We start from the raw sequence: 25255 nt of genomic DNA, 5'->3' as shown, positions 1-25255 counted from the left end.
CTCTATATTTATTGGAAGAAATGGTAATGGAATATATATGTGTACACATTATGGTAGGGGAACCCCTCCTCAAACAAGACTCATTCAGCTTTAGAAAAGGACAGTGAACCACAGATGCCATATATGTGATTAGGCAAGTAATAGAGAAGCAGCTAGAATACTAGCAACATAGCGTTGTGGCTTTTATAGACCTAGAAAAGGCATGCAATAAAAGGGATATAAGAATGTTCAAATCAGTGTTGAGAAAATATGGAGTATCTGAGGATTTATAACAATGGTGAATGCCTTATAGAGATCACCTAAACAATGATCCAAACCCATTTCAGAATGAGAAGTCCTTTTGAAGTAAAAGGTATACTATACCAAGGGTTGGCCCTAAATCTGCTGCTGTTTATTATTATTGATGAACTGTGTCAACAGAAAGATCCCAATGGGGGAAGGAGAGAAGATATGATATGCAGGTAACATAGCAATAAGGGAATCCTTAAAAGAGGATTTAGAAGACATAGTAAACCAATAGTATGACCAGTTAAACTTGCATGGGGTGAAAATAAACACGACAGACTAAAATCATGTGATTACTAGAGGTTCCACAGAGAAGCTGAGCATAGAGATTAGTGGCATAAGAGTAAATTAGGGTATGTATTTTAATGTATGTTAATACATTAAAAGCAAGAGGAAGACCAAGGACAGGGTAGGCCCACTGCTTAGTGAGGAGGGAGAAGCAGTAACAGGAAACTTGGAAATGGCAGAGATGCTCAATGACTTCTTTGTTTCGGTCTTCACCGAGAAGTCTGGAGGTGTGCCTAACGTAGTGAATACAAGCAGAGAGAGGGTAAGTTTAGAAGATAGGATACACAAAGAACAAGTTAAAAATCACTTAGGAAAGTTAGATGTCAGCAGGTCACCAGGTCCTGATGAAATGCATCCCAGGATACTCAAGGAGCTGATAGAGGAGGTATCTGAGCCTTTAGCTATGATCTTTGAAAAATCATGGCAGACAGGGGAGATTCCAGAAGACTGGAAAAGGGCAAATATTGTGCCCATCTATAAAAAGGGGAATAAGAAAAACCCAGGAAACTACAGACCGGTCAGTTTAACGTCTGTCCCAGGGAAGATAATGGAGCAGGTAATTAAGGAAATCATATGCAAACACTTGGAAGGTAATAAAGTGATAGGGAATAGCCAGCATGGGTTTGTGAAGAACAAGTCATGCCAAACTAATCTGATAGCTTTCTTTGATAGGATAATGAGCCTTGTGGATAAGGGAGAAGCGGTGGATGTCATATACCTAGACTTTAGTAAGGCATTTGATACGGTCTCGCATGATATTCTTATTGATAAACTAGGCAAATATAACTTAGATAGGGCCATGATAAGGTGGGTGCATAATTGGCTGGATAACCGTAGTCAGAGAGTTGTTGTTAATGGTTCTAAATCCTGCTGGAAAGGGATAACAAGTGGAGTTCCGCAAGGGTCTGTTTTGGGACCCGTACTGTTCAAGATCTTCATCAATGATGTAGATATTGGGATAGAGAGTACGCTTATTAAGTTTGCAGATGATACCAAACTGGGTGGGGTTGCAACTTCTTTGGAGGATAGGGACATAATTCAAAATGACCTTAGCAAGTTAGAGAAATGGTCAGAGGTAAACAGGATGAAGTTTAATAAAGAGAAAGGCAAAGTGCTCCACTTAGGAAGGAACAATCAGTTCCATACATACAAGATGGGAAGCGACTATCTAGGAAGGAGCATGGCGGAAAGGGATCTAGGGGTCATAGTGGACCACAAATTGAATATGAGTCAACAGTGTGATGCTGTGGCAAAAAAAGCAAATATGATTCTAGGTTGTATCAACAGGTGTGTTGTAAGCAAAACTCGTGAAGTCATTCTGCCGCTCTACTCTGCACTAGTTAGGCCTCAGCTGGAGTACTGTGTCCAGTTCTGGGCGCCACATTTCAAGAAAGATGTGGAGAAATTGGAAAGAGAACATGACCTATGAAGCCAGGCTTCATGAACTGGGCTTGTTTTGTTTGGAAAAAAGAAGATTAAGGGGGGACATGATAGCGGTTTTCAAATATCTAAAAGGGTGTCACAAGGAGGAAGGAGAAAATTTGTTCCTCTTGGTTTCTGAGGACAGGACAAGGAGTAATGGGCTTAAAGTGCAGCAGGGGAGGTTTAGATTGGACATTAGGAAAAAATTCCTAACTGTCAGGGTGGTCAAATATTGGAATAAATTGCCAAGGGAGGTGGTGGAATCTCCCTCTGGAGATATTTAAGAACAGGTTAGATAGACATCTGTCAGGGATGGTGTAGACGGAGCTTGGTCCTGCCTTGAGGGCGGGGGGCTGGACTCGATGACCTCTCGAGGTCCCTTCCAGTCCTATGATTCTATGATTCTATGTCTACACTACAGCGCTATTTCGAAGTAACTTATTTTGAATTACTTAATTCGAAATAAGCTATATCGAAATAATGCATCTAGACCCAAAATCTAATTCAAAATAGCGTTTTTCTATTTTGAAATAGGGCATCCACACTGATTGGAGGCTGGATCACATTTATGCGTAGCTGAAACCGATTCCAGCAGGGCATCAGGTCAGTAGTAGCGTTGTGTGGCTGCTATCTGAGGCTATCTGAGGCTCGTGCTTAAAGGGACCCCCCTGGACAGCTGGTTCTCAGCTTTCCCGCTTGCTTGCCTACCTCACCAAGGGACAGCAAAGCGTTTTCCTCTCCGGCTGCTTTGGTCGCACTCCTTTGGGACACCGCAGCACTCAGCACCATGGAGCCAAAGCCACCCCTGGGCACTCTGGTGCTCATGTTGAATGCTTTGTTGCAAGCCTGGCAGCAATTGCTGGAGGCTGCCTGGCCCTCCCCCTGCCTCCCTGCCCCGGGGGCCCTGGAGTAGTGGCGCCTAGATGCCAGCATGCCCTGCTGCGTCTGGACAGCAGCAGCGACTGGTGGGACCACATTGTTCTGCAGCGCTGGGGAGACCAACAGTGGACCCAGAACTTCAGGATGAAGAATGACACCTTCCTGGAGCTCTGCAAGTGGCTCGCCCCTACTCTGCAGCAACAGGACACATGCATGAGGCCTGCCATTCCCCTCCACAAGCGGGTGGCCATTGCCCTCTGGAAGCTCTCCACGCCGGATAGCTACCAATCTGTCGGGAACCAGTTCGGCATGGGGAGATCCACCGTCGGAGAGATGCTCATGCAGGTATGGCACTCACCGGCCACGGGGCCAGGACGGGGGGCTGCAAGGAGGACGTGCGCTGCCCCAGGGAAAATGGTGGGGAGATGGTGTAAGTGCCCTCTCTGGGAGGGGTCGGTCCATCCCGGCTGTGCTACAGACTACCCACGGTGGCCAGGATTGCAGCGGGGGTTGCTCATGGGAGTGGGGCACAGGGCAGTGGCAGGGAAAGAACACTCACAGCCAAAGGGGCATCTCAGTGACCCTCGGTTTTGTGTGCCTCTCTACAGGTGGTCAAAGCCATCGAGTGCTGCTCCGCAGAATTGTCCGCCTCACCTGGATGTGGACATCCAGGGGTTTGGCGCCCTCGGCTTTCCCAACTGCGGGGGTGTAATCGACAGGACGCACATTCCCATCCATGCCCTGGACCACCAGGACTCCCTCTACATAAACAGGAAGGAATACTTCTCTGTGATCCTGCAGGCCGTGTCTGACCACCGGGGCCAATTCACAGACATCAATATGGGCTGGTCCGGCAAGGCACATGACATGCGGGTGTACCGCAACTCCTCCGTGTGCCAGAGGCTGCACGCCGGGACTTTCTTCCCCGACTGCCACATCAGGGTCGGGAACATGCACATGCCAGTGTGCCTGCTGGGCGATGTGGCCTACCCCCTACAGCCCTAGCTCATGAAGCCCTACACTGGACACCTCTGCCCCTCCCAGCAGGCCTTCAATGCCAGGCCCAGCAGGGCCTGCATCGTGGTCGAGTGGGGGAGGGGAGATGTGCCCTGCCTCTGTGTCTGGAGGGAGGGCAGTGTGCAGTGTCTCTCCCCGGGGTAAGGTCCCTGGGCTCCCCCTCCCACACCGCCCCGCATAAGGGGACCGTGATGTCATTCATATGTGGAGGCCTCCCTGGCCTCGGATGAGGCTGCTGACGGGCTCTCTGGGATGGCTCGGGGTTCCTGGGTGTAGGGCAGGCTTCCTGTAGGTTCCTGGCTGCCGTTGTCCTCCTCCTGCTCTTTCCCTGTGTCAAGGGCAGGGCCCTCTGCCCCGGGGTTGATGATGACCGGGGGGTACGGACCTTCTGACCCCTCAGGATATTGTCCAGGGCCTCATAGTAGGGACAGGCCTCTGGGTCAGCCCCTGGTTGGGAGGCCCTGGAATAAGACTGCCACAGCTCCTTGATTTTGCTGCATACCTGCTCCTGGCTGCGCTTGTGGCCTCTAGTGGCCAGGCTGGTAGCCGTGCAGCTGTAGATGGCCTCATTCCTGCACCTAGTGTGGAGATCGTGGGCATTGGAGGCTTCTTCCCAAATCTCAATGAGGCCCACGATCTCCGTACTTGACCTGGCAGTCTTTTGAGGTCCCTGGCAGGCTCCTAGGAGCCACCAGCCTGGTCCTGGGGAGCAGTGGAGAGCTGGGTGGCAGCGGGTGGCTGGCTCATGGTGTGCCAGGTGCATGGTCTGCTGGCTATGTGCTGGCAGGCTAGAAACTGGCACAGGCACTGTGGCCAGAGTCTGCCCCTTTAAAGGGCTCCGGGGCTGGGGGGGGAGCAGAGAAGTTTTCCTGTTTTGGCCCAGAGTGGCCACCAGGGGCAACTGGGAAGGGCTGGAGGCTCCCTAATTCGAAATAAGTGTCTACACATCGCTTATTTCGAATTTGCTATTTCGAATTAGGTGTTATTCCTTGTAGAATAAGGTTTACCTAGTTCGAAATAAGGGGTCCTCTATTTCGAATTTATTTTGAAATAGCGGTTTGTATGTGTAGACAGCTATTACAGTTAATTCGAAATAACATCTGTTATTTCAAATTAACTCTGTAGTGTAGACATACCCATAGGCTTTGCACAAAACAAAGCCAAAGGCTTTGCGCCCGCTTTTGTGCAAAATATGCTGCCTGTCTACACTGGCAGGGAGTTCTTGTGCAAGAACACTGAAGTTCTAATGTATGAAATCAGTGCTTCTTGTGCAAGAACTATGATGCTCCCGCTCAGGAATAAGCCTTCTTGCGCAACTGTTCTTGCGCAAGAGTCCAGTGTAGACAAGCAACATGAATTTCTTGCGCAAGAAAGCCCTATGGCTAAACTGGCCATCGGAGCTTTCTTGCGCAAGAGAGTGTCTACACTGGCACGGATGCTCTTGCACAAAAGCACATCTCTTGCGCAAAAGCACATGCCAGTGTAGACACTCTCTTGAGCAAATACTTTAACGCAAAAACTCTTGCGTTAAAAATATTTGCGCAAAATCTTCCCAATGTAGACATAGCCATGGCGTATTCAGCTCCCTGGGAACTGGGTCATGAAGGACAGTGCAGAGAGGAGGGAGCTGAGTGAGTGTGGAATAATATTATATGGATTGTTTATGACAAGCCTATGCCACTGAAACTGAAAACTCATCTGTTTACCTTCATACTGTGTAGTGAAGAACCATGGGTGATACAGACAACAGGTTCAGTCCCTAAAGATGTTTGAGGTAAGATGTCCTTGTGCCATAAGGAGTGACATGGTGAGATGGATTTAATAATAAAAGCATAAAGTATGGATATCAAAGTCCATGATGTGGATGACAAAATCCGGGAAGTCTGACTTCATTTATTTGGATATGCGCAGAGGCTGAATGAAGGGGACCTGTGGGCAAAGCAAAGGAGGAGATGGTGGATGGAAAGAGAAGCTGAGGAAGCAATGACATTGGTAAGCTGGTTGCCTTGGACAGGTGAAGATGGCAGGTGCAATAACCTAACCCCAGTTGATGATAGCTTATGGTATTATAATATGACAAATTTTATATTGGTTTATTTTAGATGGCATTTATGTTGTAAATTGTGGTACTGGGTCATTTAAAATGAGTAATGCATAATAATCAGAGGGCCCCAAGTTAAGGGAGCTCTCAGATGATGTAGGCATGCTCAGGGTGTGCATGCTCAGTATGCAGGAGCCATCTTGTCGTGTATCTAATAAAGATAGCTATATTTTAAGATTGGTATGCCTAGTCTGACTCTGGGCTACTGAAGTGCAGTGGGTGCAGAATACTCAATAGGAAGATGGTCGCAGCTGACAAAGCTAGACCAGAAGGATAATTTACATCTGTAAAGGACTAAGTATAGCTCAGATATGAAAGGGGAGGGAGGGCACAAGGAGCCTTCCTGTATCTTATGACTGTCACTGGGGTGGATAGTTGCAGCTGCAGTCTTTGCTGCCTGCAATGCAAAACATTCCAAAAGGTGTTGGCAATGATGGAGGTGAGGATATGGCCTATCTGTCCCAGGCACCAGTCAGGAGAGTAACCTGGCTGATGAGGGGCGCACACACGGCTTTCCTTAAAAATGTGCTCATGGCTGCTTTCCCCCTGCATGACAGGAAGTTTCTAAGGCTTAGTCTACACTCGAAAGTTTTGGGGATGAAAGTGTGGACATGCAAAAGTTGCCAAAACTGAAAATTGGTTAAACCTGTTTTTCTGACTCCCATTGTCAACATTTCGTGGCCACGTTGTTAGCACCCCTGTTAACAGAAAGAGCAAAGTTATCTGAGTAAGCATCCCACAGTGCCTGGAGTCACCCTCAGTTGCTAAGCATTGTTGGCACATGTAATGTAATGCTATGCATTTTGGGAAGCTAATAAACATCCCATCAGCCACTTCTTTGCTTCCCCAGCCATCCCCGGGCTTCCAGCTGACTTGCATGCAACTTGAATGACAGTCCCTGCTGTAAACTCCAGCATCTGGATCTCAGAATTCTCTCCCATGTTGTGTTTGATGTGCTTAGGACATGGGTGGGCCCCCACTGCACACAAAATCTACTAGGCTGGACCCCTCTAGTCTCTGGTGCGTGAGGGAGATGTGGGAAGAATCTTGCTCCTTCTTAGTTGAGGGCCATAGTGAGGGTTTTTTTTTGGTTTTTTTGTTTTGTTTTTACTTCACTTGTATATGGTCCCTGATTGATTTTTATGTGGTTCCTGATCAAAAAAAGGTTCCCCATTCCTGGCTTAGGACATCGCACATTGCAGCAGAGCTATTTATACAATTACTAGCAGAGGACGAAGACTCGGATGTGGATGACCATGTGAGTGATGGGGACAGCACCGAATTGGCATTGAATTAGGATTTCACAGATCAGTTGTGCATGGTAAACTGTTGTTTTATGGGCTAGGGAACCTACTACTGAGAAGTGTGATCAGACTAGATTATATAATGATGCTTTCTGGCCTTAAAATCTTTGAAACCTTTGAAAGGCTGGCCAGTGGAGAAGATATAAACTACTATGAGTAAAAGTGTTGTGAGACCAGGGTGTTTGCAATAGTGTTCCACTTCTGGTGCCCATATATTTATGATTGGTCTGTGGTGTTTGCATGATAAGAGTGGATAAGAGCGCCCCATTAAAAGTTGATCCTTGGTACGTTACTGTGTGTTCACGCTTTGAAAGGAGAGGACTAGCAGTCTGATGCATCAGAAACTGAACACCTGAAGCACACAGGAACCTGCTAAAATATTATCTTTGTTATGTGTTTGGTTACTCCTGGGTAGTTTGGCTCTATGTTAGTCTCTCTGTCTCTCTAAATAGAAATAGTTGGGTTTTTTTAATATTGGCATTAGGTCCAGTGACTAAGACAGAGATGGGACTACAATGAATCTGCAAAAGTGACAAGGAGTCCTGTGGCACTTTATAAACTAACAGATGTTTTGGAGCATAAGTTTTCGTGGGCAAAGACCCTCTTCATCTTTGCCCATGAAAGCATATGCTCCAATACATCTGTTAGGCTGGATCTGTCGCTTTTGCAGATCCAGACTAACACATCTACCCCTCTGATACTTAAAATGAATCTGTTCATGAGTCCTTATTTATTGTTTAGTTTGCCAGTGTGGTTAGTGTCAGAGTGATAGGTAACCCAATTTCTATTTGTAAACGAAGGAGAATCAAATAATGTCAAACTAAGCAGATGATTTTTGACACAGTGAAGCTGTGTGGATAAGAGTGCCCATCTATTTTCAGATTTCCATAAGAGATTTGGCAATCTGCAAGCGTAAGAAGTGTGTCAATTTGGTTAAGGAAGGTGATCAGAAGTTCAGATATTCTTTCAAAGGCTTTTTTATGGCTTTCAGAATATGTATGGGTATGTCTACACTAGAAAGTTAGTTCGAACTAACGGACGTTAGTTCGAACTAACTTTCCTATGCGCTACACTAGCGCTTCGCTAGTTCGAATTTGAATCGAACTAGCGGAGCGCTTAGTTCGAACTAGGTAAACCTCATTTTACGAGGACTAACGCCTAGTTCGAACTAGCTAGTTCGAACTAAGGGCTGTGTAGCCCTTTAGTTCGAACTAGTGGGAGGCTAGCCCTCCCCAGGTTTCCCTGGTGGCCACTCTGGCCAACACCAGGGAAACTCTATGCCCCCCTCCCGGCCCCGGACCCCTTAAAGGGTCACGGGCTGGCTACGGTGCCCGTGCCAGGTGCAAGCCTGCCAGCACCCAGCTAGCAGACCCTGCACCTGGCACGGCACAGAGCCACCCACCCGATGCCCCCCAGCCCACCCCCTCTTGCCGGGACCAGGCTGGCGGCTCCCGGGAGCTTGCCCTGGACCGCAAGAGGCGGGCACCTTCCTGGGCTAGTGCGGACATCGTGGACCTCGTCCACGATCTCCGCACTAGGCACAGGAAAGTGGCCGGCTAGGGCAGGAGAGCTGCCAGCCTGGCCACCCAGGACCAGGTGTGCATGAAAATCAAGGGGGTCCACTGAGACCCCCGACACTGAGCCCTGAGCTTACAATGGCCGTCCTGGGTCAGACCAAAGGTCCATCTAGCCCAGTAGCCTGTCTGCCAACAGCGGCCAACCCTAGGGACCCTGGAGGGGATGGACCGAAGACAATGACCAAGCCATTTGTCTCGTGCCATCCCTCTCCAGCCTTCCACAAACTTTGGGCAGGGACACCACTCCTACCCTCTGGCTAATAGGACTCCATGGACCCAACCTCCATCACTTGATCTCACTTCCCTTTCAACTCTGTTCTAGTTCTAGCCTTCACAGCCTCCTGCAGCAAGGAGTTCCACAGGTTAACTATTTGCTTTGTGAAGAACAACAACTTTCTCTTACTAGTTTCAAGCCTGCTACCCAGTCCTTTCCTTTGGTGTCCTCTAGTCCTTCTTTATGGGAACTCATGAAGAACTTTTCTGAATGCACCCTCTCCACCCAACCCCTGCTTTTAGAGACCTCTATCCTGTCCCCCCTCCGTCTCCTCTTTTCTAAGCTGAACAGTCCCAGTCTCTGTAGCCTCTCTTCATCTGGGACCTGTTCCCAACCCCTGATCATGTTAGTTGCCCTCCCCTCTCCCAGCCTTTCTCTTCCCCTCTCCCACCTCCTTTTCCCAGTCTCCCCCAGTTTTTTTTAATAAAGACAGAGTCAATGTTGGAAGAAACGTTATCTTTATTTTGTACATCAATAAGAAGGGGGGCTAGGGAAGGGCAAGTGGAAGGAGGTGAGGGAGGAATGGGGTACGAGCCCCCGATGGGGAGGACTGGGCTGGCTCTGCGGGCTTCTGGGGGTGGAAGCTCTCCTGCAGCCCCCCAATTACTCCCTCTCCCCAGATGGCAGCCTGCGGCAAGTGCAGCCGGGCTGATGGCCGAGTGGTGTGATGTGCCCAGTGTGGGCACTCAGGGCACTCCAAGCCAGAACTTCTTTGCAAGCGGGGCACCCCTTAGAACTGTGTGTCCGTGGTGGGGGTCGGGACCCTTTAAGCGCAGCCCTCGGCTAGCCTGAGACAGTATCTCCATGCTCTAAGTCCTCCTTTTATGCCCTGCCGGCACTGCTTCCGGCCATCATTAAGCCCTGTTCAGAGTCCACTCAATGTGGACTTACTAGTTCGAACTAGCAAAACGCTAGTTCGAACTAGTTTTTAGTTCTAGATGCGTTAGTTCGAACTAGCTTAGTTCGAATTAACTAATTCGAACTAAGTTAGTTCGAACTAGCGCTGTAGTGTAGACGTACCCTATGTCTGTAAATTAGAAGCCAGAATTTACCTAGGAATATTTAGATGTTTCTAAGGACATGACTACTTCTGGAACTTGAAGTGAGTCCCAGCTTGAGGAGACATCTCTGTGCTATCTTTCATTGAACTAACATGTTAAAAATAGAGTGTAGCTGTGGCAGTATGAGCAGCAAAATGGATTAGGCAACCTGAATTTTGTACCTACCCGAGACCATAGGTTTCATCCCACTGTGGCTATACTATATTTTAGCATGCTATCTCAATCAGAACCAATGCAAATACGTCACCTTGAGCTGGGAAAAACACCCCCAGCTTTAAGTCTTGATGCCCCCAGAGGCTCAGTCCTACATATCATATGCTCGTCAATCTTCCAGCTGTGGATGATCAGGTCTAAACTGTGTCAAAGACCAGCACTCATAGTTAGAAGCCATTTGGCAAATTTGACAATGTGTCTTTCCCAAGGTCACAGAAAATTAGAATTAGAATTCAGTGAGTTCCTTAATCTTTTGCTCAGTTCATTAGACCATGATGCCTCCCAGTTAACATTCATCACCTGTTTAAGTTGGAAAAACTATTAAAAATAAATCTAAGAAGTGAAAGTAATCTGAAACATGTGTTAGACCCAATCCTAGAATTTATTTCATGAAGGACTCTATTCATGTGGAAAAAGTTGAAAAAGCTGTATCAATTAATTTGGAAGCTACAGGATACTAAAAGCAATATTATGGGCTTGACATACAGTGACATCTGTCATTTCCATTCAATCTTGCTAACTTGTTAAGCCACAGTGCATTGAAGCAGTCAAGTACTTTTATAGACCATCCCTACTCAGCAAAGCACAAAAGCACACGCCTACAGTTCAGCACGTGTTTAAGTGGTTTGCTGAATTGCGGCATTGGTTCTTACCTTATTTACTTAGTGGTTCAGAATAAAGAAAGCTCAGTAATCCATAACTATTTAGGAGACCGAGCATGGAAACCTTGGCCTAGTTTTGTTTCCAGGATATAAGAGATAAATTGCTGGTTCTCAAGTTAATTTTCCAAAGGTCAGTGTGCATCCTTTAATTCTGTAAACATCCTTATCCAAAGACAAAGAAATGTTTTGGAATTGAAATCTGAGTTGATATGTCTCTGGGGTCATCCATCTGGTTAAAGAGCTCTATCATCCATATATTTAGATTATCTAACAAAGTGTAATGTTACTATTACTCAAGCAAAAACTAACTTGTTTCTGTCAAATCAGTATTATGATTTCATCTTTCTATTATTTTAGGATTTATTGTAAATCTAAGGAAACGTATGCCAATGGTCAGAATAACTGCAGAAAATTTCAGCAAAATTCCAGAGATCTATTTTGAAATTCTACAGCATCAATTGAACATGTTGTTGTGCATTCCCTATCTTCATCCGCTGTTATAAGATTTACCTAGTAGACTCTAAATGTATAATTGAGAAACATCACGGTAGATGTAACTTACACTATCCAGAAGAAACAACAGAGACAGAGGAGACATGAAAGGATAATTTTGCTTATACAAAATAGCAGCCTGAAAAATAAAAACAAACAAGCAGATGGAGAAAGCAAAGACTGCAATACACAGCTGTTAGAAGTATTTAGATACCCAGATGCAGAACAGTTCAAGGGTGGGGGCTGGGAGTTGGGGGAAAGCGTAATTAGAGTTGATGGAAGCATTTTATTAATATTATAGTGTATATTGACGATGCAATTTTCAAAGAAGCCTATGGAGTTAGGTGACCAGTTCCCTGTGACTTTCAATTGGAAACATAGGCTTATCTGAAAATCCCAGCCTGAATTCCTGGCTCCTTATAAAATGGAATTTCTTAGTGTCCACACTGGCACAGAATGATGAAAGATGAAAAAGGTACTAAAGATGGAGTTAAAAAGATTTGTCAGTAGCTGTTCATCCTTTTTTCCCCGGTCTAAATTAAAAATAATGCTTTATAGTAACAAGTTAGAGTAGAGAAAATTGTTTTTCAAAGCTACAATTCATAATGACAATTCATACTTATACCACATAGTGCATTTCATCTAAGAGTTAATATCCTTGGTGAATATTAAGCATCACAGTGTCCTTCAGTCTAAGAGACCAAATGGTACTTTTGGTCTATCATTAGTCCAAATAACCCTTCCCCCCTTACTTTGTCCAGTATGATTTAACAGAGAATTGGGGATGTGGTGCTTCTTTTGCTTTTTTGCATCAGTCTTAAATTATAAAGTTCTCCTTCTCCAAACATTTGATATGATAGAGTCTGTTCAGCTAAAATGAGTCCCAGAATGGAGTTTGTATTCCTGTGTCATTCACCTTCCTGATTTTCAGAATCCCTCCTTAAGCTAGCAGAGCTCACACCCTGCACACACAGTCCCGCACACACAAAAAAGAATGGCCACGTCAGAATAAACCCTAAATAATTCTGCTGGCTTTTCATTCATTTCAGGGGCCCATTCAAAATGATCATGCTCTTTGAAAAGCTCTTTACAGCTGCCCACTCTCACTGTACTTCTCTCTGAATTCTCTTTTGTTCATTTAGCACTTTCTCTGCTCTCCTCTGTCCTTCTGTGTCATCAGGCTACCTCTTATATTAAAGCCTTCTCTTGGACTCTACCAGCTACAGACACAAGGGCCCTTGGCCTGCTTCTGCTCCTCCATGACTATGTCAGAAATACGACCTTTCTTATGTGCAATAAATAACATTTTAAACAAGCCTTAAACTTACTGCATCCTTGGAGAAAAACTTCCTATCCCACACAAGGAATTTCAGAGGCTAAATAACTAAGAAATGATAGTGGGGTGCAGCTAAGCCTGAGCAATCGAAATGTGCCTGAACTAGAAACCAGTGAGAACATCAAACCTGAACATGTGTATTGTAATAGTTGGCATTTCTTTACTGAGGAAAAACTGTCAAGTGTCAGGAATATGACTTTCACAAATGGTGATTTTTATAAGCAAGGCAAAGAAACACATTCAGACAATGCAAATGTGTTTTGTTTTTGTTTTTTAATACTAAGGAGAAAAGCTCTGGCATATGTCAAAAGATGTGAAGACTGCCTCAACAGGAGTTCTGTTTATAGATCAAGAGCAGTCAGAATATAAATCCTCCATTAATTTTGCACACCTAAAATTCCACGTTGACTACAACAACGATATTAAGTTTTCATATTTCGTAGGAATGCATCACAATCTTCCTATTGGTGTTTTGAACCTAAGTATCAGTTCTGATTCTGACTTCAGGCAGAGTTCTGAGGGCATGTCAGAGGCTGATCTTCTGGTGTTTGATTTAACGGGTCTAGTATAGATCCATAAATCAAAACTAAGGGCAACTCCTGCCGGTGTCAGGAGTAAGGGAAGGAGTAAGGGAAGCCAACAGGAGCATTTTCCCCTCTGGCCTCTAGTAGTGTGTTTGCCACCAAAGCTCAGCTTAAGGTAAGCCGGCTCAAGCTATGCATTTTACGTAGCTGGAGTTGTGCACTTTAAGTTGATCTTCCTGGTCTAGTGTAGACCAGGCTTGAGCATGTAAAGAACATGGGATAAACCCTGAAACCTTGATCAAGCCCTTGGATACTGTTCCACACCTAACTGGGGCTGATTGACCATTGTGTGTGCTCTAGTTTTAAATAGAGAGATTCCAATAAAGTTAGTGGACTCACACCATCATAAAATGGGTGTATTACAGTGGAAGATTAATTTGATAGGACTACTCTTATGAGAAATGTATAAAATCAGACTTTAAGCTGTAAATTTCAAGGCTGATGTTATCAGTCTTTCTGAATCCAAGGACAATATCTTAAACATTTCAGCCCTCTAGAGGTAGTTGCAACATTGATCTTCTCCTCACCCATGTTATGAAATGAATCATACTTTCATGTTTCTGGGAGACTGTTGCACAAAGAAAAGGAATGACTATGAACTGTGCTCTTTTTTCCTTGCATCAAAGAATTAAGGCTAAACCAAAAAGCCTCTGAACAAGGAGCCAAAGATTATACCATTAGCTGTTGGAGAGAACAAATCCACTCAGGATAAAAATATATTGAGCAAAGTTGCTTTTTTTTAAAATTGGAAATTCAGATAAAATCCTCTGTATCTCACATTTTTTTTTCTGTGTTTCCTGTCAGTGCTATAACAAACCTTTTTGGCTAGCAAACAAGATTTCTTTGTTGCAGTGCAACTTCGTGCATGATTCACTTTTTTCTTAGAAGAAGTTTCAAGCCAAATATTGTTTTCGGAATCTTTTTTCCCTACTTTCCCTTCCCTTCCCAAATCCTTCTTCCTGAGGGATATCCTTGTTCATGGTAGCCTGCTGTAAACAAAAGAAAGATGATATCAAAGTAATTGCTTGAAATATAATGACAGGTTTCTTGTACAACATTTTAGCAATGCCTTTGCCTGAACATAGTATATTTGCACAGTTAGAATGCTTGGAAACTAAACAGCCATTAAAGGAAAGAAACAAAAAAGCCAAACATAGTACAAAATAAAAATAAGACTTAAGCAAATAATTGAATGTCTCTTTAAATGTATGGTGCATATGTGCACCCCAGCTTATACTAGCTATTGCCTGGATCAGGCATTTGTATCTTGGCAGAAATCTATACACATGCTATCACACACTTTTTTTGGTGTGTTCTTCCAAGAATGTCCTGAGGGCTGTTTTGAGGCCTCTTGGCCATTAGTTAATGTGCAGTCTATTTATCTTGATTCATCCTTGCCACACTGTTTTCTCATTCCATTTTATTTCTATTGACGTTTTACATTAAAATAGGTACTTCTCCCTACACAACTGTTCTTGTATCTTATGAAGTTGCCTGCCACTCATCTGCTCTGATCTTAAGTAACCCACCAATCCCCTTCTCACACAAGACTATTCAGGTTTTCTCCCATTCTGGTCTTCACACATGGCATGTCCACCCTGGACTACTGCAGGAAACAATGAGTTTCAGAAAGGATGTGTCTGTCTTGTTTGTGAATCTCTTGGCCCTGGTCTATACTAGGAAGTTATTTTGAAATAACTCCCCTTATTTCAAAATAACAAAGGGAGCATCGACACTACCAAACCAGTTATTTCAAAATAAGGATCTGGTTATTTCAAAATAACTCCTGCTTTCTGCGAGGATTAATGCTTATTTTGAAATAGTTATTTTGAAATAACGGTAGTGAGGACGCTCCACTGCTGCTATTTTGAAATACTATTCCCTAGAGTCATTCAAAATAATTACTCCCTAGTGCTTCCTGGGGCTCTAAGTTGAGGTAACACATTCACATTAAGGTATCCTGCCTTGGACTAATTTTGAGGCTTCCCTGTAATGTGGACATGATATTTTGAAATAGTTATTTTGGAAGTTATTATTTGAAATAAGCTATTTTTGAAATAATTTCCTAGTATAGACATGCTGTTGGTGTCTTGCCTGGCTAATGGGCCACCACCCTCTGCCAGATAAATTCCAGGCTCAGATCGTCTCTAAACATAAATTGTACCACTTTAATTATATTGGTTCAGTTAAATTGCAATAACATCCTGCTAGTATGGGCACAGTTATACTTCAGTAAAGGTTCTTATAGAAGGTAGCTCATTTTCTGAAATTTAGAAAAGCTATATCAGTAACAGACACCTTTATACTGACATCCCCACTTTCATACTATAACAAAACACTAAACTGTATTATACTAAACAACAAATAGACTAATAGCACCTTAAAGACTAACAAAACATGTAGATGGTATTATGAGCTTTCATGGGCACAACCCTGTTTGGTTAGTCTTTAAAGTGCTACTAATCTATTTGTTGTTTAAGTTTTTCCTGTTACAAACTAATTCGGTTACGCCTCTGAAGCTTTCGTATTATACTATTCAACCACTAGGTGTCACATTTAACAAACTCACACAAGCCACTCCAGCAGTACATTAAAGGATCTTACAGTAAACATATCTTTGATTTCTCTCTCTGGGATAGAAGACTGTAATGTAACCAGTCCATGTGGTATAAGAACCTACCCTGAAACATACCAGGTACATGGTGTCAGAAATGTACTAGTGCCAGAGGAGAACAGACACAGAAGGAAAAAAAGCAACAAAAAGCTGCAAGATGCCCCAGAGAACTTTGGTAAACCTTCACAATAGACAGGCTTGAAGCAATATTTTATGTTTGAAATAAACTCAGCAAGAGAATTGGAGACATCCAGCCATGCGCTTTAATTTCTGCTCTGAAGAAGCTGGAAGACTATATTTTTGCCTTTACTGATGACAGTCACAAATATGACAATGAGTGTACGTCTACAATGCATCCCTAGTTCGGACTAGGGATGTAAATGGAGACGACTGAAGTAGTTAATGAAGCAGGGATTTAAATATCCCACGCTTCATTAACATGATCTCACCGGTGCGCTAGTTCGAATCACAGCTGATTTGAACCAGGAAGTGTGCGCCGGGACGCGTTAGTTCGGACTAAAGCCCTTAGTCCGAACTAACGTTACTCCTCATTTTAGGGCTTTAGTCCGAACTAACGCGTCCCGGCATGCACTTCCTGGTTCAAATCAGCTGTGATTTGAACTAGCGTGCCGGCGAGATTATGTTAATGAAGCATGGGATATTTAAATCCCCGCTTCATTAACTACTTCGGTCATCTCCATTTGCATCCCTAGTCTGAACTAGGGATGCAGTGTAGACATACCCTTAAAGACTCTCTTGGCTATGCTTGATGTATACTTTATGCCTCCAAGAAATGTGGTTTAAGAAAGAACATATTTCCACCAGAGAATTCAGGAATCCAGAGAAAAAGTTGGATCTTTTATAAGAGTTTTGTATACATTTGCAGTCCCAAAAATAATAGTTTTGAGCCAAACATGAAACTATTAGAGACAGGCTGATTATGGAGTTGACACATAACAGCCTTTCACATCAGCAACAATAAAAAATAGACTTAAACCTACATATAGATATTCAAATAGCAAAGCAGGTGGACTAGTAAAACAGAAAAACCTGGAGTATTGTCAAATCTGAAAAACCTGAAATTAGCTTAGAAGCTGTAAATGGACTCATGAGTCCTAAAAATCATTGCAAGAAAAACCCTGCACCTATGTGGAAATTCCAGACAAACACAAAAGCTTTTCAGTCTATATGCACAAGATGTAGAAAATTCATATACCAAGAGATGATACATGTCCTGCCAAAAGCACAAGATGTAACAAATGCACAAAATATGGATGTTTTACATCACCTGCATTTTTCAAGGCAGCCAAGGAGCTGACTACTATTCTACATGTAGTCCCCTTGCTAAAGGCACCTCTGCTTATTCTCTCGGAAGATCATGTGTGCTGCAGTCTAGCCCCAGAGACTACAATTCCCATGAGCCCTGGAGGAAACCAGGAAGGAAGTGACTTTTGTTTGGGAGTTCTGAGACTCTCTATGTGTGGAGGAAGACTCAGCAGTCTGTGGACTCTTCCCTCTGTTTTTGGAGCAGAAAGGGAGCCAAGCTGCTGTGGAGGAGTTTGATCCAGTTCAGAAGCTGTTATGTTGCAGTTACAGACTGGGACAGCGAGCCTTTGGAATTGGAATCTAGCAGGTTGCTTCTGATTGCCCTAGAGGGGAGGCCCTTTGGCTGTACTTGTGACTAGAAGCTACTCTGTATCGAGCACACAGAAGGAAACTGTGAGTAACTGGGCATCTTTGGGAAAATGCTGCCTGGGACAGACCTCAGAGATAGACTAACTCTGGGTTCAAAGAAAGGCAGAGAGGCCAACCCACTGAACCAGAGCTGCTGCATAGCTTGGACCCACATGCATACTACCTACAGAGAATCTCCATTACAGCTACAGTTCTTCAAGCGTGCTCACGCAAGCAAGAGGTTGGGACTCCGAGTCCAGCGGTGGGCACACTCTTGGGTGGGATAAATATTGGCAATGCCAATGGCAGCTAGATAAGTTCCTTTTACTTCTGTGTACTTTGTTAATTGATAATATTCACTATTAATTTGTTAAGTCCTGTTTTTTAAAGTTAAGTAAAGGTTGTTCATTCTAATGCAATCTATTAGATGTATATTATTTATGATTTCTGATTGTTGTTCTGGAGTTAGATCCAGTTTATTGATGGAATAAGTTTATTCCTGGAAGTTCCCAAGGCACACCAGTAAGTGTGTACAGGGCCAGCCAGGTGGAGGCACCGCCATTGTACATTCTTTATGAGCAAGGGATTACAGTAAGGGGGTGGATAGGTTTTCCCCAACCAAACATCACCACTGGGGTACTCAGGATCTCCTTTTATGTCAAGACCATCAGGCGCCCAGGCACACCTATGAGTGTGACCGGCTCCTTAGTAACCCAGGGAGGAAAAAGGGGGTTACATACAAAATCAAGAGCTTTGTTTCTGGGGCCATACATAGAATCATAGAATACTAGGACTGGAAAGGACCTTGAGACGTCATCGAGTCCAGTTCCCTTCCTCATGGCAGGACCAAATACTGTCTAGACCATCCCTGATAGACATTTATCTAACCTACTCTTCAATATCTCCAGAGATGGAGATTCCACAACCTCCCTGGGCAATTTATTCCAGTGTTTGACCATCCTGACAGTTAGGAACTTTTTCCTAATGTCCAACCTAAACTTCCCTTGCTGCAGTTTAAGCCCATTGCTTCTTGTTCTATCCTCAGAGGCCAAGATGGACAAGTTTTCTTCCTCCTTCTTATGACACCTTATGATACAGACTGCCTGGAGAGTGAAAATGAATATTGATGGAAAGAATATTGAATTTGAAATTGACTCAGGAACAGATGCCTGCCATTTTAATAGGGACTTATAATCACCTAAGGGTGAAAGAGATTAGATTTCTTACAGGTACTGCTGTATTGCAACCAGAGCAAGGAGTTGTGTATGTGGGGAGAAGAGCTTGCAAATAGGACCAGTCCCACCAAGTGGGAGTATAGCAACTGCACCACAGGCCAGCAATTGAAAAGAGCCTTGGGCTCCTAGCCACCTCTGCTGCTACTGCATTACCCAATGCCCAAGGCCCTTTATATTGCAACCAAAGGGCTGTTTTAGATGGGCCAGGCAGCACCAAGCACAGGGGAAGGGGGTGTGCCACTGTCTTGGTGGAGCTGAGAGCTGGCTGCCCCAGCCCCTCCCCTTCCAGGAGTGTAGAGCTAACACACCCACCCACCTCACCCTGGGGCCTGGTGAGGCTGTCTACTCCCCTGCATAGGACAGCACCAGTAAGTTGGCTTAGATGGTTCAGATCTCAGTGCAGGGATTGGGGATGGGGGCGAGGGTCTCCATACAGGGGATTGGGAGGTGGGGGGCTCAGGAAGGGGTGTGGAGGATGTGGGGTGCAGAAGTCAGGGCAGGGTTTTTTAGGTATGGAGGGACTTAAGGTAGGGATTTGTGGGAACTCAGGACAGGGGATTGGCAAGGTGTGGGGGAAGCTTGGGGCTGGGACTACGGCAACTGTATGCTGCCTGGTTGCTAGATCCCTGGTGGAGTGCAGTGTGAACTGCGTTGCCCATATGCTGGATCCCCATATGCAGGGTGGCAGAGAACCGCATTGCCTGAGCAGCAGGGCTGACTAGTCTCTTACCCGTGTGCTGCACTGGGACCCAGTGACTTACTTTCACCTTTGCTTCAAACACTCCCTGAACTAACATCACCTGATGAGTTCTAGAGGTACAATGAACTAGGGATGTTAAATACTGGTTAATTGAATAGTCGAGTAACCTCAAGAACTCACTCCTCACTCCTGAGGAGCCCCCTTAACATTCTGTGTTGCTGCCTTTGTATCAGAGGCAGCAGTGCAAGGTGCCAGGTGGGAGTTTAAAAGACAGCTCCCCTCGCAGACCGGCTGCCTGTTGCTCTGTGCTGCTACCTCTGATTAAGAGGCAGCAGCGCGGGGTGTCAGTAGTCCCTGTATAGGGTGGGTGTGAGCTCCCGGACTTGAGCCAGGCTGACTACCACCCAGCTCCTAATACACTTTAAATGCAGAGCTGCAGCAGGGGCAGGTCCTGGACCCATTTCAAACCAGGACTGAACTGGACTGCTGGCCACCTTGCTAAAACATTTACTGGCAAGTGTGTGGCGGGGAAATGTGTGTAGTCAATAGCATTATCCTATAAGCTTTTGTTTATGGGTTAATCGGTTAATCGAGTACACTATTACATACTAACTCTTTACTAAGAGGCTACGTCTAGGCTGGCATGAATTTCCGAAAATGCTTTTAACATTTTCCGTTAAAAGTTTTCCATTAAAAGCATTTTTGGAAAAGCGCATCTAGATTGGCAGGATGCTTTTCCGCAAAAGCACTTTTTGCGGAAAAGCGTCCGTGACCAATCTAGACGCGGTTTTCCGCAAAAAAAGGCCCCGATCGCCATTTTTGCGATCGGAGCTTTTTTGCGGAAAACAGTACTATGCTGTCTACACTGGCCCTTTTGGGCAAAAGTCTTTCGGAAAAAGACTTTTGCCCGAATGGGAGCAGCATAGTTTTTCCGGAAAAACACTGATGATTTTACATGAGATCGTCAGTGCTTTTCCAGAAATTCAAGTGACCAGTGTAGACAGCTGGCAAGTTTTTCCGGAAAAGCTGCTCATTTTCCGGAAAAACTGGCCAATCTAGACACAGCCACACAGTTTTACACAAAAGCAGTTTACAAAACATTTACATTAAGAATGCTTGTGACAAAAGCATAAAAGACCAGCAATCCTCTAAGCCTCAGTGTGGGGGAGCCATGATGGGCCTAGTGAGAAAGGCAGAAGAATTCAAAGGATTATTTGAGGACACTGGATTTTTTTAAAGTAAATCCAATATAAACAAGCTTAAAGGACCATGCCAAACCAATCAGCAGTACAAACATCTGTACAAGAAATACCTTGGAAGAGAATAGCTGCAAACTTATGTAAATTCAGAGGACATCATTACCTAGCCATAGTGGACTATTTTTTCCCAGCTGAATAGAAATAATGTATTTGATAGATATAACAGGTTGCAGTGTTATCGAGAAACTGAATACACTTTTGCTCACTTCTGTATTCAAGAACAACTGGTGATGGACAGCAGACTACAATTTACTGCAGAATTTGTCATTCCAAAAGAGGTCTGAGTTTGATCATCTTACAAGCAGCCTACATTACTCACCTGCAAATGGAGAGGCAGAGAGTTCTACTCCTGCCCAAGAAAACCCTACAGCAGGAAGATTTCTAGCTCGTCTGAGCTGCAGATAATCACCAATAGCAGCTACTGGATATAGTCCAGCACCGCTACTGATAGGAAGAAACTGGAACGCCTGTTCCAAAGTTGGAACAGTAGTTTTATCCCCAAAGAGGCCAGACAGAAGAGTAGCCAAATTTGAATAAAAAGGCAAAACATTTAAGAACAGTTTCATAACAGATGACACTCAGAACTGTGGAGAGTAGAACCTGGTGACAGTGTTCACATCAAACTGAAGAAAGAGATTGTGGAGTCATTGTGGAGAGTTCTCTGATGACATCCAGGCAACATGAATTGGCAATTAGAAATGCTAACAGAATGTTCAGAAGCATTAGGAAAGGGATAGGTAGTAAGACAGAAAATATCATAATGCCACTAAATAAATCTAATCTTATTCCCACACCTTGAATACTGTGTGCAGTTCTGGTTGCCCCATTAAAAAAAAAGATATATTAGAATAGGAAAAGGTACAGACAGGGAGAACAAAAATAAACATGGAACAGTGAAGTTGGTGGAACTGGGAGTGCTGCTATATTCCCTGGTTTGAAGTGGTTTCTATTATTTACAGAATTTACCGTTTAGTTCAATGAGTCTCAGTACCCCAACTGTAAAACAATTTCCATAACCCTATGGGACAGCTTCTGTATGAGGAGATATTAAAAAGTCTGGGACTATTCAATTTAGAAAGGAGATGACTAAGCCCTGGTCTACAACGAAGGACCTATTTTGAAATAATAAGCGGAGCATTTGCACTACCAAGCCTGTTATTTTGAACTCTGTACTCCTGCTTTCCTCGTGGAATAACACTTATTTTGAAATAGTTATTTCAAAATGGTGTTAGTGTGGACACTCTTCTGCAGCTATTTCAAAATAAAGCCCCAGGAAGCACTTTGAATTACTCTAGGGAGCAGTTAAGTTGAAGTAGTGTGTCTGCAATAACACAGCCTATCTTGGACTAATTTTGAGGCTCCCCTGTAGTGGGGACACGCTATTTTGATTTTGTTATTTTTGTAGTTATTTCAAATTTAGTTATTTCAAAATAATTTCCTAGTGTAGACATGCCCAAGTGTGCAATATGATAAATTACTAAAATAATGAATGGTGTGGAGAAAGAGAGAGAGTGTGTGTGTGTGTGTGTGTGTGTGTATGATGGTCCTCTGCATAGTAATGTAATATACTCATATTTGCATGTGATGTTTCCATTTCATGCATCTGCTGAAGTGAGTCTCAGCCCACAAAAGCTTATGCCCAAATAAAGTTGTTAACCTTTGAGGTGTCACAGGAGTCCTCATTGTTTTTGCTGACATAGACTAACACAGTTACCTCTTTGGAACTTGTATATATGGAAGTGTTATTTACTCCTTCATATGACTCAAAAAGTAGGAGTCACCCTGTGAAGTCAATGGCAGGAGGTTTAAAACAAACATGAGGAAGTATTCTTCACAATGCAGTCAGCCTGTGGAACCCTTTGCCAGAGTATGGTGTGAAGGCCAAAAGTGTAACTGGATTTAAAAAATAATTTGATAAGTTCATCAATGGTGATTTCATCCCAAGATGGCCAGGGATGCAACATCATGCTGTGGGGGTCTCTAAACCTCTGATTGCCGGGAGCTGGGATTGGATGATAGGGAACCGTTCACTTGACAAACTGCCCTGTTCTGTTCATTCTTGCTGAAGCATCTGACATTGGTCACTCCCAGAGCCAGGATGCTGAGTAGATGGACCATTGGTTTGACTCAGTATCGTGAATATTATGTGCTTATATAAAAAAGAAGCACAAACAGTAATATAAGAAAATCCCTTCAATATAAGTAAGGTAGCATGTATTCATAATTCTATTATGAATGATTAATGAACATCATTATACATAAGTAAAAAGCCTGTCTGTCTATTCTATTAACAAGTCACACTGGTGTTAAAATACATTTGGAGCAAATGAACAATCAGGAAATGATTTTCTACTGACCAAAAGCATAGAACTTAAGTGCATGCTTAACTTTACACGTCATGCCTAGTAACTTCAATGGGACATAAGCATGTGCATTGAGTTAAGCACATACTTCAGTGACTTGCTGAGTAAGTGTCTTAAATTAGTGTGAATCAGGAGTATGTTACTGTGACGGGGCACTCCCGCCCCGCACTGAGAGCGCACCGGGAGGCGCCGGGAGGACACACCGGGGGGTGGAGAGCACGGCCCCGCCCGCCGCGGCGGGCTGCAGGAACGCGCCAGCAGCTGGCGTGGGGAGCATCGGGAGGCAGAAGGCGCCGGCCGGCAGGGCCCAAGAGGGAGGGGCCGGTGAGGCGCAGGGGGATGACGTCACGGGGGAAGGGTGGCTGGGAGGCATCACAGGGGAAGTGACGCGGAGGGGGAACGGAGCCGGCGGGGGATTTAAACCCGGGGTCGGCACGGTGCAAGGGAAGGCGGTGTACGGAGCTGGAGGAGGAGAGAAGGAGGGAGAGGTGAGGCAAGACATGCAAAGGGAGACGGGCCGGGAGGCCTGGTGGAGTAGGAAGCGGCCCAGGGCGGGGTCGTGGAGCCCGTGAGCGGGTGTGTTTTGGGGCCATTCCCCCATCCGCTAGGGAGGGTCCGTGGGTCCCTGCCTTTAGGGCCCTGGGCCGGGGTTCGGAGAGGGGGCGGGCCCGAACCCCCCTACTCCGCTGACCGCCAGATCCGGCTCAGGAAAATTTTAAAAAAATCTGATTTAGCTGGCCAAATATATATATATATATATATCTCAAGTTTTCAATTACTGTTTGAGAAAGCATAACTTGTAAAGGTTTTTTTTATTTGAAAATTTTAAAAAAATCTGATTTAGCTGGCCAAATAAATAATTTTTTTAGAGGTCTGAAAATTATAAAAAGATGACTTTTTCATTAAGCGTTTCAAAATATTAAACCAAAATGATTTTTTAAAATGTTTTCATTTTCCCCCACTCTGTAACTGTCTATAATTAAAATCAATGTTTCTGTATTGAAAATAGCTCACCTGTTCAGTGCACACAACTTTTGCCACTCTAGGGGTTCCTTGTGAGATCAGCAAAATAGGAAGGCAGAACAGGAAACATTTGAATTATGGAAGAGGTGTATTTCCTGCTGGAAATGTTCAGTCTGAATATTAGAGATGTGCAGGAAATTGTAACAGAACATACAACACTGACATGCCTGCTATTTTTGGAGAGGAGTAATAAATCCGGTGTATCATCCTGCTTTGTGGTGCTGATGGTAAGACCATTGTATGGTCTCCCTTCTACAGCTTCTTGCTCTTTCAGAGAAGGCGATTGAATACTATAGGCAGAGGGATTTAAAGTAACATTCATTGTTTGTGCTATTGAAAATCTGAAATTTTCAGTAAACAATATTTTTTTTAATAAAAAAAAAACAAATATGTTGACACTAGGAAAGAATGCCCTTGCAGGGCTAGGTACATAAGTCCCAAATTCCCTGCAGAGAATTCCCCATTGGCAGAGAGTGCCCTGCTGGTGCATCTCTATTCATTTCCCTGCCTAGCCAGTCAATGAGTGTTTTGGGGGTGGGGAATCCAAAGGAGAGTAATAGATGCACACCATGCTACATCCAATTCCATTGCCATAGAGTCCTTGAGGAATCCTATGCCACAAGGAGGACTTGCAACTCCCCAGAACACTTCTAAGCTTTTTCAAGAACTGCCCTACTCTGAGGATTAGGGACCTGGCACTGGCTCCCTGATCCTCCCCCTGTATCGTACAGGGCTCTGCACAGATGGTTAAGCAGGAATTCATGTGTCCCTATAAGAGGCCAATAACCTAGAAGGACCCTATTTTGGGTGAGAGAATACTTTTGGTTGTGATAACCATTCAGCCCTTGATCTTCTGAGACAGTTCTTGATGATGATGGTTTTGTGAAAATTT

General features: G+C 44.2%; 1 long non-coding RNA gene across 1 annotated transcript in view; it reads left to right on the top strand.

Annotated features, from left to right (window-relative positions):
- Nucleotides 1-16492, top strand: part of LOC102460407 (uncharacterized) — a 65354-nt gene extending 48862 nt beyond the window's left edge. The window contains exons 3-7 of the long non-coding RNA XR_333083.4: nucleotides 2530-2598; nucleotides 2983-3219; nucleotides 3483-5883; nucleotides 7158-7250; nucleotides 11441-16492. This is a non-coding gene — a long non-coding RNA (uncharacterized LOC102460407). The remainder of the gene's footprint in view (nucleotides 1-2529; nucleotides 2599-2982; nucleotides 3220-3482; nucleotides 5884-7157; nucleotides 7251-11440) is intronic.
- The last annotated feature ends 8763 nt before the right edge of the window (nucleotides 16493-25255 follow it).

This window comes from Pelodiscus sinensis, chromosome 3 (genome assembly GCF_049634645.1).
Source record: "Pelodiscus sinensis isolate JC-2024 chromosome 3, ASM4963464v1, whole genome shotgun sequence".
Taxonomy (NCBI): Eukaryota; Metazoa; Chordata; order Testudines; family Trionychidae; genus Pelodiscus; species Pelodiscus sinensis.
Note: the sequence above shows the minus strand (reverse complement) of the source record. Positions and strands in the feature narration are given on the sequence as shown.